The sequence below is a fragment of the Vulpes vulpes genome, unplaced genomic scaffold, assembly GCF_048418805.1.
Source record: "Vulpes vulpes isolate BD-2025 unplaced genomic scaffold, VulVul3 u000000802, whole genome shotgun sequence".
NCBI lineage: Eukaryota > Metazoa > Chordata > Mammalia > Carnivora > Canidae > Vulpes > Vulpes vulpes.
The window spans coordinates 68,178-80,571 of NW_027325808.1; the positions used below are offsets into that span (position 1 = coordinate 68,178).

Here is a 12,394-nt window from a genome sequence, read left to right on the forward strand (position 1 = left end):
TGGGAGGTCTGCACCCCGCCCCCTGCCCGTCCCGGAGGAGAGAGACCCTCCCCGGCATCTCGGGGGCCGTGGAGCCGGGGCCATAACTGTGAGTCCCGCTGGTCACCACCACTCAGGACAAGGCCGCCCGCGGGGCAGGAGGCGGGGGCAGGGACACTCACCGTGTCGTACACCGAGTACGCTGCCAGTACGCAGAACAGGGCTCGCTGCCTAGGAGGGGGGACAGCGGGGGGCTCTGCTCAGTCAGCCCCCGCCCAGCGAGGCCGCCGAGGTGCCGACACCCGCCCCGCAGGCCCCGCGGCCCGCAGGGCCCCTCCGCGGGGGCCGATCTCCGGGGTCAGGTCTGCGCACGGGGACAGGCGGCGACCTCACACGTGCAGCGTGCCGGGGGTTCAGTGCACCCTGGGGTGTCCGACGCCTCCGAGCGGCTCCCGCCGTGGGGTGCGCAGCTCCGGGCTCCCCCAGCGCCGCCAGCGCCCCGGGCCTCCAGCCCTGGAGCGGCCCCCCCCCCCCCCCGCACGCCCCCATGGGAGCCAGCGCTCCCCCTGCCCCGGTCCCCGCAGCCCCTGACGCCTCTCCTCCGCTGCCCTGGCCTGGCCCGGCCCCGTGTCCCGGGAACACCACCAGCCCCACGTGACCCCTGCACCGAGCCCACGCAGCCGGGGCATCCGTGGCCCTGAGCGCACCCCCAGGTCTTCCCAGGTGTCCCTGGGCTGGACTCTGTGGGGGGCACCCCGGGCCCGCCCATCCCAGAGCATCTCGGGGCTCCAGGTCTGAGCCGCCGTGAGGAGAGCAGGGAACGTCGTGCAGGTGTGACCCCGATACAGGCTGCGAACCCCTGGGGTCACTATCTGAGCACGGGGGGGTACGGGGTGCGGCCCCCTCAGCGCTGCCAGGAGCCGCCCGATGCCCCCCGCACGGCGGCCTGAGTCTGCACCCCGGCTCCGCGGCCCCCGGGCCCGGGCTGCTGGAGGCCGGCTCCCCCCGGGCCGGGGGTCACAGGTCAGCCTGACCCGGCCGCGCTCTGAGGGCCGCGGGGGCCCCGGGGGGCAGCAGGTTCCCTGCAGGGAGGAGCACCGAGTTCTCGTGGGGAGACGGTCCGAGCGGCCCGCCCGGGAAGCCCAGCCACCCATGCCTGGCGTCTCCCCAGCCCCGCCCCTGGCGCCCCTGCAGGTCACCCCTGGGGTCCCGGGCTCCCACACACCCCGCCCGCTGCACACACAGGTAGCTGCACCCTATGCTCCACCCACCTGCAAGCCCCTGTCGGGGGGCTCCCTGCCTTCCCCACCTCCCCGCGGCCCCTGGGGACTCTGCGGGACACCCGGGCTTCTGACGGGAGCAGGCCGTCCAGAGAACCCCAAGGTGGCCGGGGAGGCTGAGCATGTCCCACAGGGGGCAGCTGCACCGCGTCCTCGTGGGGGTGGGGTGGGGGTGGGGGCGGGACCGATAGTGTCTGGGGTTGTGGGGGATGGTGTGGGGGGTGATGCAGGGGGATGGCGTGGGGGCGGTGGGTGAGGGGATGGGGTGGGGGGCTGCGGACACAGGGCACCCCCTTCTCTAAGGTGCACACGGAGACGTCTACACATAAAGGCGACCCCAGTCTGGGGTTTGCTGTGACCCCTGCCCCTGCCCCTGGGGCCCCGTGTGCTCCGCGCAGGGCCTGCCTGGACCGGGGCGGCGTCTGGGGGGGGGGGGGGGGGGGGGGGGCGTCATGCCGTGTGTGCTCACCAAGTGCAAATTGTCTAAAACAAAACGCCCAGAATTCAGAAGTACATAAAGCACCGGAGGGTGGGTGTCACCCTGACCTGTCCGACCCTCGTCGGGTCCACGTGTCCCGGTCCAGCCGCGGCCATGCACCCTGGCCGCAGGTCCCCTTCGTGCCCCCCACGCCCCCACCCCGGCCCCCTGCTCTTCACGGGGCCGCCCCTCACCCCCTTGGGGTTCAGCTCAGACGGTGACCCCTGGAGGCCCCGTCCTGCGGCCTCCCCATCCCCGAGACCCTGGGGTTGGGGGCACGGGGGTCATCCCCAGCACCCTACCACGTGGCAGTGTGTTGTTTGCTGCCGTCGCTCCCCCCGGCCTCGGAGACCCCGTGTCCCCAGCACAGAAGCCCCCGGGCCTCTCCCAGGCCGGGCCCCCGACCCCCGAACCCCGCTGGCCCAGCAGCCTCACCCGACCCCGTAGCGGTCCCAGAACATGGTGTGACTGCGGAACGTGCGGTTGACGTCCAGGTCGATCTGCACGATGTCCCGGGAGGAGACCAGGGCCGCCTCCTTCATTGCCTGCGGGGAGACCCCGGGAGGAGGAGCCGGCGTCAGGGACACAGACCCCGACCTGTCAGCAGCTGCCGTCCTGGGCAGGGAGCCCCGGGGCCACCACGGGAGTGTGTCCTGCAGGAACCTCCACCCTTCCCCTGGGAGGCCGGGGACGGCGGGAGTGCCCACCGTGCCCGCGGGGCCTGCGTGAGGGCCTGTGCCCAGCTGTCGTGGGCGGGGAGGGGACTGAGGGTCAGCCCTGGACAGGGAGGGGACGTGGAGGATCAGCCCGGGTGGGGAGGGGACACGGGAGTTCAGCCCCGGGTGGGGAGGGGTCACGGAGGGTCAGCCCTGGGCAGGGAGGGGACCGAGGGTCCACGGGGAGTAGACGGGTCGGGTCCCACCTGGTATTTCCCGGCATTGCTGGCCTTAACCTGGTCGACGTTCAGCAATCGCAGCCACACCTGTCCCCGCACCTGGGGCGGGACCCCCTTGTACACCCGGCGTCGCAGCTGCGGGGAGGAAGGCAGTGCTGGTGAGAGGGGCCCAGGGCGGCCCCTTGGAGCCCAGGGAACACGAGGCATCTAGAAGGTTCCGGCGTCGGCTCCAGGGTGTCTGCAGAGAGGCTGGGTCTCCCTGGATCTGGCCCCCCCCCCTCCCCCGTCCCCCGCGAGGAGCAGGGACCCTGGCCCCGACCTGACGCTCCCCCACCGCCGTCCCGGGGCCTGGGGAGGGAGGCCCGGGCTCCCAGCAGACTCTCCCCAGGCAGGGGGCTCCCCCGAGGACGGGGCAGGAGGACACTGAGGGCGGCCCCCCAGCCCCGTCGGGACGGAGAGCCCTCGGGGGCACCCAGCGCCCCACCTTCTCGCTGGGGAGGTAGTGGTCCCATCGCTTGAGCATTTTTATCCATTTGTCCGCGCGCCGGGTCTCCTGGCGGAGTTTCTGGGAGAGGACAGGCGGGGGCCGCAGGTGAGGCTCCCGCCGCGGGAGGTGGGCGCTCGGGCCGCGTCCAGTGCCCCGCGGGACCCGGAGGAGCCAGGAAGGCACAGGGCCCCCCGCGGACCGCGGCTCCGGGTCTCGGGTGCGTTCCCGGCGGCCCGTGCAGCGCTGGGACGGGGGACTGGGGAGACGCCCGGGGATGTCCTGGGGGACGCGGTGCAGACAGCTGGCCCCAGCTCCCCCCCACGTCCTGCCCGGGGCCCAGGACGGGCTCTCACCTTGGCCTCGCGGGGGCTGGGGTCGGGCAGCTCCCTGTCCCTGGAAGGCAGGAGACGCAGAGCCCTGAGGCCCCGGCCCCACAGCCACACACACACACACACACACACACACACACACACACACACACCCCGTCTGCACCCAGCGTCCTGGGGAGGGCAGGGCTCCCCCGGGGAGGGCAGGGGCTGCCAGCGGCCTGAGGGCGGGCGGCGGCGGCGTCTGGGGGGTCTGAGGAGGGTGTTTGCCGGTGGTGGGCTGGGCGGGGACCCCTCGGCGCCCCCAGGGGGTGACCTGCCCCCCTCCTCGATGGACCAGCCCGAGAGCTGTCAGCGTGGCCCGGGTGCCCCGTGACCGTCCCGCTGAGGTCCCCCCGCCTCCCCAGGGCCTGACTGCCCAGCGTCCAGCCGGCCTCCCCCTGCCCCCTGGCCGTCCCCCTGCTGTCCCCGGGCTCCCCTCTCTGCTGTCCCCTCTGCCACCCTGGCCCATTTCACCTCCCGTCCTGTCGGAGCCCCTGAGCACGACCACCCCTGAGCCATCCCAGCAGACACTGGGCCGTGAGCAGGGCCGAGGGGGCCCCACCTGGGGTCTCCAGCGTCCGTCAGGTTCTCGTGGGGCTGTTGACCCATCAGCCTCGTCCCCTGCGACCTAGGCCACTGGGCTGTCCCCTCCCTCCTTCCCGCCCAGGGCAGCCCCCTCCTCCTCTTGCCTCCTCCTGCCTGGTCGGGGCCTCCCTCTGCGGCCCCCCCCCCCCTCCCCGCGCTGGCCTGGTCCCCGGCATCCACCTGCAGCCCCGCAAAAGCCTTCGGGTGTGGGCGAGAGCACCCCTGCGGACTCGGCCCAGACCAGGCCGTCCCCCTACGGAGAGCACGCCCCGGCCCCAGAGCCCCTCACGGGCGGGATCCCCTGCTGAAGGGACTGGACACCCCACCCCACCACCACCCCCGGATGCAGCAGGCTGACCCCTGGGCCTGCCCAAAGCAGGCGTGGGGGCCCCTCCTCTGAGTGTCCAGGGGCCTCCCCCGGGCCCAGCTCCCTTCCTGCCCACGTCCCGGGTCGGCCTCCGGGGTGTCTCAGCTGCAACCCAGCGCAGACATGGCCCTCAGAGGGCTCCAGGGGACCAGGTCCCGACCTGGGGGCGGGGGGGTCAGCCTCCAGAGAGGTGTTCCTGCAAAGGCCACCCGCCCTGGGATGGATGAGGGGTGTCCAGGGGACTCACTGCAGAAAGCCCTGGTGGTCGGCGACCTTGCACAGTGACAGGTCCTGCGGAGACCCTGCTTGGGGCGCCTGCAACAGAGGGGGGCTCCGTGGTGGGGACCGATCAGAGCAGGGGAGTGGGGACAGAGACAGGAGGGAGCAGAAGGGCTCCTCCCTCCCCTGGATCCTGAGGGAGCGCCGACCCTCTGAGATTGGCCGGGCGCCAGAGTGGGCGCAGCCTGGCAGCCTCACCTGCTTCTGTCTATCAGTGACGATCCCCCCCTGGGCCTCACCCGGACCCGGCGACTGTGGTCCCCACCTGGGCCTCACTTGACCTGGTGACTCTGATCCCTACCTGGCCCTCACCCAGGCCTGGTGACTCTAGTCCCCAACTGGGCTTCACCCAGGTGACTCTGGTCTCCACCTGAGCCTCATGTGGATCTGCGACTGTGGTCCCCACCTCCTTGGCCTCACCTGAACCTGGTGACTCTGGTCCCCACCTGGGCTCACCTGGACCTGGTAGCTGTGGTCTTCATCTGGACCTGGTGACTCTGGTCCCCACCCGGGCCTCACCTGTACCTGGTGCCTGGGCTCCTCCGCTACCAATGACGAGGATCCAGGATGGACCCTTAGTTGCTACTGACACCGGGACCATCCCCAGGGTCTCACTTGTTCCTGGTGACTGTGGTCCTTGCCTGGGCTGACCTGGCTCATCCTTGGCTCTGATCCCCTCTTGAGCCTCACCTGCTCTTGCAGGTACGGTCCCCCCTGTCGTGGGTGTGTAGTGTCTATGGTCCCTTCTGGGCCTCACCTGATGGTACTGGGCCACGATATTGGCCCTTTGCAAGGCCAGCAGGGTCTCCGGGTCCTCCTGCATCGTGCTGCAATCCAAACACATCCAAGGATGACGGCGCGTGAGAACCTTCCGAGGACACATGCGTCCGGGTGCTCCCCGTGGGCGGGCGCCCCTCTGTCTGACCGGAGCCGGAGACAACCCCGTAGCCCCGAGGGGCACAGGCATCACACACGGGCCCTCGCTGCCTGTCTGTCCGTCGCCCACCGACAGTCCACCTTCCCAGCCACTGTCCCAGGGCACGCCGTCACGCTGGGGTCACAGAGCGCTCCCACCCCGGTATCAGGAGCACACGGGCGGGGGACCCAGGGGCTCCGGGGAACTGCCCACCTGATGCTCGGGGGTGACGTCTCCCAGCCCGGGGCCGGCGCAGAGATGGTGGTGGGTGGGCCGGCCAGCGAGTGTCCCTGCGGGCTTGGGGGGGGGGGGGGGCGGGAATGGAAGGTTTCTCCGAGATTCCACAAGCACACGACCAAGGGGAGAAAGCGACGGACTGGACTTCATCAAAATTAAAACCTGATGCCAGCAAGAGTGCGACCGAACTCCCTACCCTGAGGGCAGCGATGTGTGAATAGCCTGAGGGGGGCCCTGGGGGAGCACGAGGGACTCCACGTTCTTTGGAGCCTGAAGAGCAAGCCTGCTCACGGGCCAGGGGGACCCAGCGGGCACAGGGCGGGATGGGGGGGTGACAGTCACCCCTGTCGGGGTCCATGCGTCTAGGACAGGCTGGAAAGGTCATGGCTTGGGTGCCTGCACAGCAGAGGGCTTACAGGGGAGCGGGGGTCCCGGGGGAGCTGCCTGAGTTCCGACTGCAGCCTCCTTCCCTGGACGGGGGGCAGCAGGGTGGCCGCTCTCACCCCGTGGGGCTGTGGAAGGGCTGTGGGAGCTGCTCACGGTCATCGCATGGGGGTCGGGGTGTTGTGGACCCCAGCGCGGGAGGCCTGTGCCCCCACGCGGATCCACAGGCCCCACTGTGGCCCGCGGGGATCAGGGATCAGCTGCCACTCACCTGTGACCTGTCGCTGTGTGGGCGCCTCCTCTTTATGCACTGGGGTACTGGGGAGTGTGGGAGGGTGGGGGTACTGGGGAGAGTGGGAGGGTGGGGGTACTGGGGAGAGTGGGAGTAGCGGGGTACTGGGGAGAGTGGGAGGGTGGGGGTACTGGGGAGAGTGGGAGGGTGGGGGTACTGGGGAGAGTGGGAGTAGCGGGGTACTGGGGAGAGTGGGAGGGTGGGGGTACTGAGGAGAGACGAGTCCTGGGCTACTGGGGAGAGCAGGAGAGTCGGGTCGCTGCGAGCCAGATCCGGAGCACCGGTGCCTCCGAAGGTCTGCGGACGCAGAGTGGGCACCAGGCAGCGGTGGAACCCGGGGGCACCACAGTTCCGCCCAGAGCGGGGTCCCGCATCATCACTGTGGGCAGGCGGGGTCCAATCAGCACTCAGCCCTCACCCTGGTGGCCGAGGGTCCCGGGGGAGGGTCCTGTCCCCACGCCGGGCGGGAAGGCGATGCAGGCAGCCTCCCGCATCCTCAGTTCCCATCCTCGGGCCCTGCAGGCCTCCCGCCCTTCAAGGCAGACTGGGGGTCACAGATGCCCCCCTCCGCCCCCCAGGGTTCACAGCGTGGGGTTGCAGTTAGGAGCATTTGAGGGGCTCCTGGGTGGTTCCGTCCGTCGGTTCCACGTCGACTCTTGAGTTTGGCTCAAGCCAGGATCTCCAGGTTGTGGCGTGGAGCCTCGGGTGGGGCTCGGTCTCCGGTGGGTGAGGAGTCCGCTCCAGGTTCCCCCTGTCCCTCCGCCCCTGCCCCCCGCACCGTCTCCCAAGTACATCTTCTAAACATTAACATGAAGACACGTGAGCATCTGGATCCCCTCTGCAGAGGCGCCTTCGTGTGCGTCACGACCGTGTAAATGCCTTTCACGGGCCCACCGGGATTCCCACCGGAAACCCCTTTTCCTTGGTATCTATTGAAGTGCCGTCGACACCCAAGGGGACAGTAGTTTCAGGGCTACAGCTGGCGACTTGACAATTCTGTGCCTCGCTCAGCTCTCCCCGCGAGAAGCGGCGTCACCGTCTGTCCCCGTACCGAGTTGTCCCCACGGTCCTGACTCTATTGCCAGGCCGTACTTTCTAAATTTCCGGGATTCCTTTATTTAGAACCACACGCTTGTAGCTTTCCCTATTTGTTCATCCACGTTGCCCACCTGCCCCCCGCGGCCCCTCTGATCACTCAGCACGATCCATCCCGTTAACCAGAGAAAGGACATGGGGCGGCCCGGGGCGGAGGGGGGCGGCGGGGCTCAGCGCTTCAGCGCCTGCCTTCCCTTCGGCCCAGGGCGAGATCCTGGAGTCCCGGGATCGAGTCCCACATCGGGCTCCCTGCACGGAGCCTTCTTCTCCCTCTGCCCGTGTCTCTGCCTCTCCCTCTCTCTCTCTCTCTCTCTCTCTCTCTCTCTCTCTCGTCTCTCGGTGTCTCTCAAGGATATATAAATAAAATCTTTAAAAAAACAACAAAAACAAAGAGAAAGGAGACGATCCCCTCAAGAGTCGCAGAAAACGCATTTGACAGAACAAAGCATGAAAAGCACAGGGGGTTTTAGGAAAGGTCTGTCAACAGAGGAGAGGCCGCGTAGGAAGGCCCGCAGCTGACGTCATCCCCGAGGGTGACGACCTGAAATCGTCTCCCCCGAGAGCAGGAACAAGCCACGGAGGTGCCCTCTCAGCGCTGGGAGTCCCACGTAGTCAACAGACCGGAAACAGCCGTGTGGGGGTCGCGTCCACGCCCACAGGGGCCCGGCCTCCTCAGGACCCGCGGGGAGGCTTCCGGGTCAGGGTTAGGGTCAGGGTCAGGGTCAGGGTCAGGGTTAGGGTTAGGGTTAGGGTTGGCATATTGTGCTTAGCATAATACTCTTTCTAGGCTTTAATACTTCTTTAAATGTTTCATAGAATTCACTCATGAAGCCATCTGGTCGTGGACTTCTGCGTTTTGGGAATTTTTTTCCTATTACTCAACAGCTTCGCTGAGAATTGGTCTATTCAAATTTTCTATTTCTCTATGTGTCAGTTTTGGTAGGTTATATATTTTCTAGGAATTTAGCCACACACAAAAGTAAAATCAAAAACTAGAAATTTCATTCTTTGGCTTGTGTCTATCCACTTTTTCCAACACCATTTGTAGATTTTTTTCCCCACTGGATATTCTTTCCAGCTTTATCAAGGATTAAACGACGACATAGTTGTGGGTTCATTTCTGGGAGGTCTGCTCTGTGCTCTCGGTCTGTGTGTCCGTTGTCGTGCCAGGACCGTACTGTCTTCATCACAACAGTTTTGTGACATAACTGGAAATCTAGCGATGTGAAGCTTCCTACTTGGCTTTTCTTTTGCAAGGCTGCTTCGCCTGTCTGGGGTCTTTTGAGGTTCCATGCAAAGTTGAAGATCATTTATCTTAGCTCTGTGAGAAATGCTGGGGGCATTTTGATAGGGTTTATAGGAATGTCTGGGCTGCTCTCGGTTGTGAAGACACTTCGTACCCTTTCAGTCCACGAGTGTGGAGTGTCTCTTTCCGTTTCTTTGTGTCATCGATTTCTTTCCATCATCGTCTTCAGAGTAAGTTTTTATAGCTGTTTCCTTAGGTTTTTTCTTAAGTATAATATTATTTTTTGTTTCATTTTAAATTTATTTTTATTAATGTCTTAGTTTCTCTTTTTCTTACCTTCTTACTGAGGTATAGGAATGCAACAGAATTCTGTGCATTAATTATGTATCCTGTGACTTTACTGAATTCATTTACCGGTTCTAACATTTTTTTGTTTGTTCATTTTTGTAGTTTTCTATATATAGTGTCATGGTGTCCATTTCTGGTAGGTTGTCCTATTGGCATATAGTTTCTGATGTGCCATCAAGCCCTCTTGTCTCCACCGTTTCTGTCAGAACCCTGCGTTCACCCTGCCTGTGTCCGAGTTTTGTTTTGTTTTGTTTTGTTTTGTTTCTTTTTATCTCGGACAAGTGACTGAGTTTCAAACCTCCAAGTTTTAGGGGCTGCCCTGGGGGAGACCCGTGCTCCTCCCGCCCGGGAGGGTCTCCTCCCACTTCTGGCCTTTGCTGGCCCGGCCCAGGGACGCGGCCCCGTGACCGCACAGGGGTTTGCAGTTTGTGGCCACACAGGGCAGACAGCTGGCCCTAGTCCCGCGGCCCTCGGCCGGGGTCCCCGCTCCTGGGCCTGGGAACCGTTGGCGCCACCGTCCTTGGGACCCCGGGGACCCTGAGCCCACCCTGTCGCTCCAGGGGCCGCCCCCCACTTCGCCTCCCGAGCACCGTCGAGGCCGGCGTGTCCCCCCCCCCAGCAGACTTCTGGAAGTTCTGACTTTGTGCTCTGCTGCTTCTAATAGTGTGCGTAGACCCGTCAGCTGGCTCCCTGCCCCTGTGGGATCCGGGGCTGTGTCTCCCCCAGACCGACTGACTGATTTTCTTTTTAAGATTTTATTTTTCTGTCATCTCTACACCCACATGGGGCTTGAACTCTCCGCCCCAAGAACAAGAGTCGCGTGTTCTTACCAACCACCCCAACCACCCCGAGAGCGGCCAGGCTCCCTTTGATTGATTGACAGGGAGTAACTGAAGCCGACGTGCTGCCTGTGTCGTGTCAGGGCAGAAACTGAGCCCCGGCGTCGAGGTGCGGTGGAGTCATTGGGACCTTGGTCGATGTTAAAGAAAGCGGAGCCTCCCCGGGAGCCCCGGGAGCCCAGGGAGCGGGGCCCACACACGTGACAAGTTGGCCGTTTCCTTGACCAGGAGTCATTGGGCTGGCTGCCGATTTATTTGAGTTGCTATTCGACGGCGAAGGTCGTACTAGGATGGGGACACAGCGAGAACGTTCCGGGTTCTTGCGGGTTCGGAGGCAGCTAAAGCTCCCCCGTCGTGGACTCGATGTCCCAGTTGGGTGCAGAGATAGGCGAGCCAGCAAAGAGATGAGAAACATGGCCCTGGGGTGCCTGGCCGGCCTGGTCGGGGGACCTTGATGTCAGGACTGTGAGCTGGAACTCCGTGTTGGGTGTAGAGAGGACATAAACGTAAAACCTTTAACAAACAATAAATGGATGAACTAAGACAGCGTGACGTGGAAGGGGAGTCCTCGCTTCAGGACAAACCTCAGAGCGGACCATGTCTAGCCTGCGACCTGTTCTTGATGGCCCCGCTCGCTCTCCCGGGCCCAGATGACGGGGTCCCCCACGAGGGACGGTCCCGCCCGAGTGGGAGTGGGCCTCCTTCCCCGTAAGGCCCGTGCCTCCCCTCGTTCTGCAGGACAGAAGAGCCGGGAAGGCACGAGCTCGGGGGGATCAGCATAAACCTCGGCGATGGTCCTTCCCGATCCCGGGAGCCAGAGCTCGGCCTCCTTTTGGGACCCGACGTCCTAAAGAAGCCCGTGTGGTCAGTGGCTCGGATGCAGGGCGGAGGCCGACGGAGAATCAGGAAGAGCAAAATGGGGCGGGGGGGAACCAGAAGCTGAAGGAGAGGGGGACAGCTGTCAGCATCGGGAGCCTTCGCGGGGACCCGGCGTCCTTTCCCAGGAGGGGCCCCCCCTCTGTAGGGTGCTTCCCGCCGCCCCGCGCTCCCCGTGGGCGCCCGCAGGCGCATCCCCGGGCCTCCAGCGCCTCCGCAGACGTGGTCTGGAGCGTCCTCCGTGTGTCCTACCGGGGACCCCAGCGTCACGTCTGTAACCGTCCGGCTGCTGTCTGACAACAGTCGGGGGATTCCGACGTTTGTTGGGTTTGGGGTGTGTGCCTGTCTGTCGCCGTGCCGCGATCTGATCCTCGGGCCGCGTCGTCCTGACGCCGAAACGGTTGAAACACCATCATTTCCGGTGCTGGCGCTGGGCAGCTAGCTGGGTCCTCCCGGCCGACCCGGGCCCCCTCGTGCCGTCCCGTGCCGTCCCGTGCCGTCCCGTCCCGCCGGGGGGTCAGCTGAGCTGGAAGGTCCGGCTCGGCCACATTCCCGTGGGTGGCAGCGGGTCCCCGCCGAGCGCCGGCCGCTCCTCTTCTCCCCGATGCCTCTCCAGCGGGGAGCCAGACCTCGGGGCCGCCCTGGGGGGAGCTCCTGAGGGGCCGGCTGCCCGTGGGGGGAGCCCTGGGGCTGCCTGTGTGTGTGTGTGTGTGGGAGTCGGGGTGGGGACGGGGCCGGGGTCCCTCGGTCCCCTGCGCTGCCTGCCCCCAGGCCGAGCCCCGCGCTCACCCAGCCCCTACTCTCCAGGGCGTGCAGGGTGCCCTCCACACTCTGGTGCGAGGGATCCAGCAGCACCGGGTGTGCACGCTGAGCCCGCCCGGTGAGGGTGGCCCAGGTGTGAGAGCTGCAAGGGCCTGCTGTCCTGACGTCCGCTCCGGGGCCACGCTGACCGCCCCGCGGGCCCTCTGTGCCCCAGGCGCACAGGCCCGGGGCGGGGAGGGGAGGAAGCGCCCCGGAGCCCGGGCAGCCCAGGCCCCCTGGACAGAGGGGGCACAGACCTCCCGGGGCGCTTAGCACAGACCCTGGTGACCTGAGGCTCCCCGGCTGTCACTCTGTCCCAGGCCCGTCCTGGCCGCGGGCGCAGGCTGAGTCGCAGTAGAGTCTGCGGGGTCCTGACCCTGGCGTCTGGCCGCCCCGGGAAGGCACGTGGGGACGTCAGCCGTGTGTGCCTGGCGGCGCCCCCGCAGGGGCTGGTCGGGGCCTGGGCGGCGCCCCCTCCTCCTCTCTGGGGGTGTCTCCGCACCCCGTGCACAGAGCTCCGGGAGACGCAGAAACGAGCCGGCCGTGCCCTCTCACACAACAACACTTTATTGAACTTGCAACAGCAAACAGGGGCTCAGAGCCGAGGGTGCGCGCCTTCCCCTGGGAGACCTTCCTGTCCTT

The 12,394-nt window shown here is 66.0% G+C and overlaps 1 protein-coding gene across 1 annotated transcript in view; it reads right to left on the bottom strand.

Annotated features, from left to right (window-relative positions):
• LOC140597498 (uncharacterized) overlaps positions 1 to 12,394 on the bottom strand; it is a gene marked incomplete at its 5' end in the record, with an annotated part of 53,299 nt that overhangs the window by 19,363 nt on the left and 21,542 nt on the right. The window lies entirely within an intron of this gene.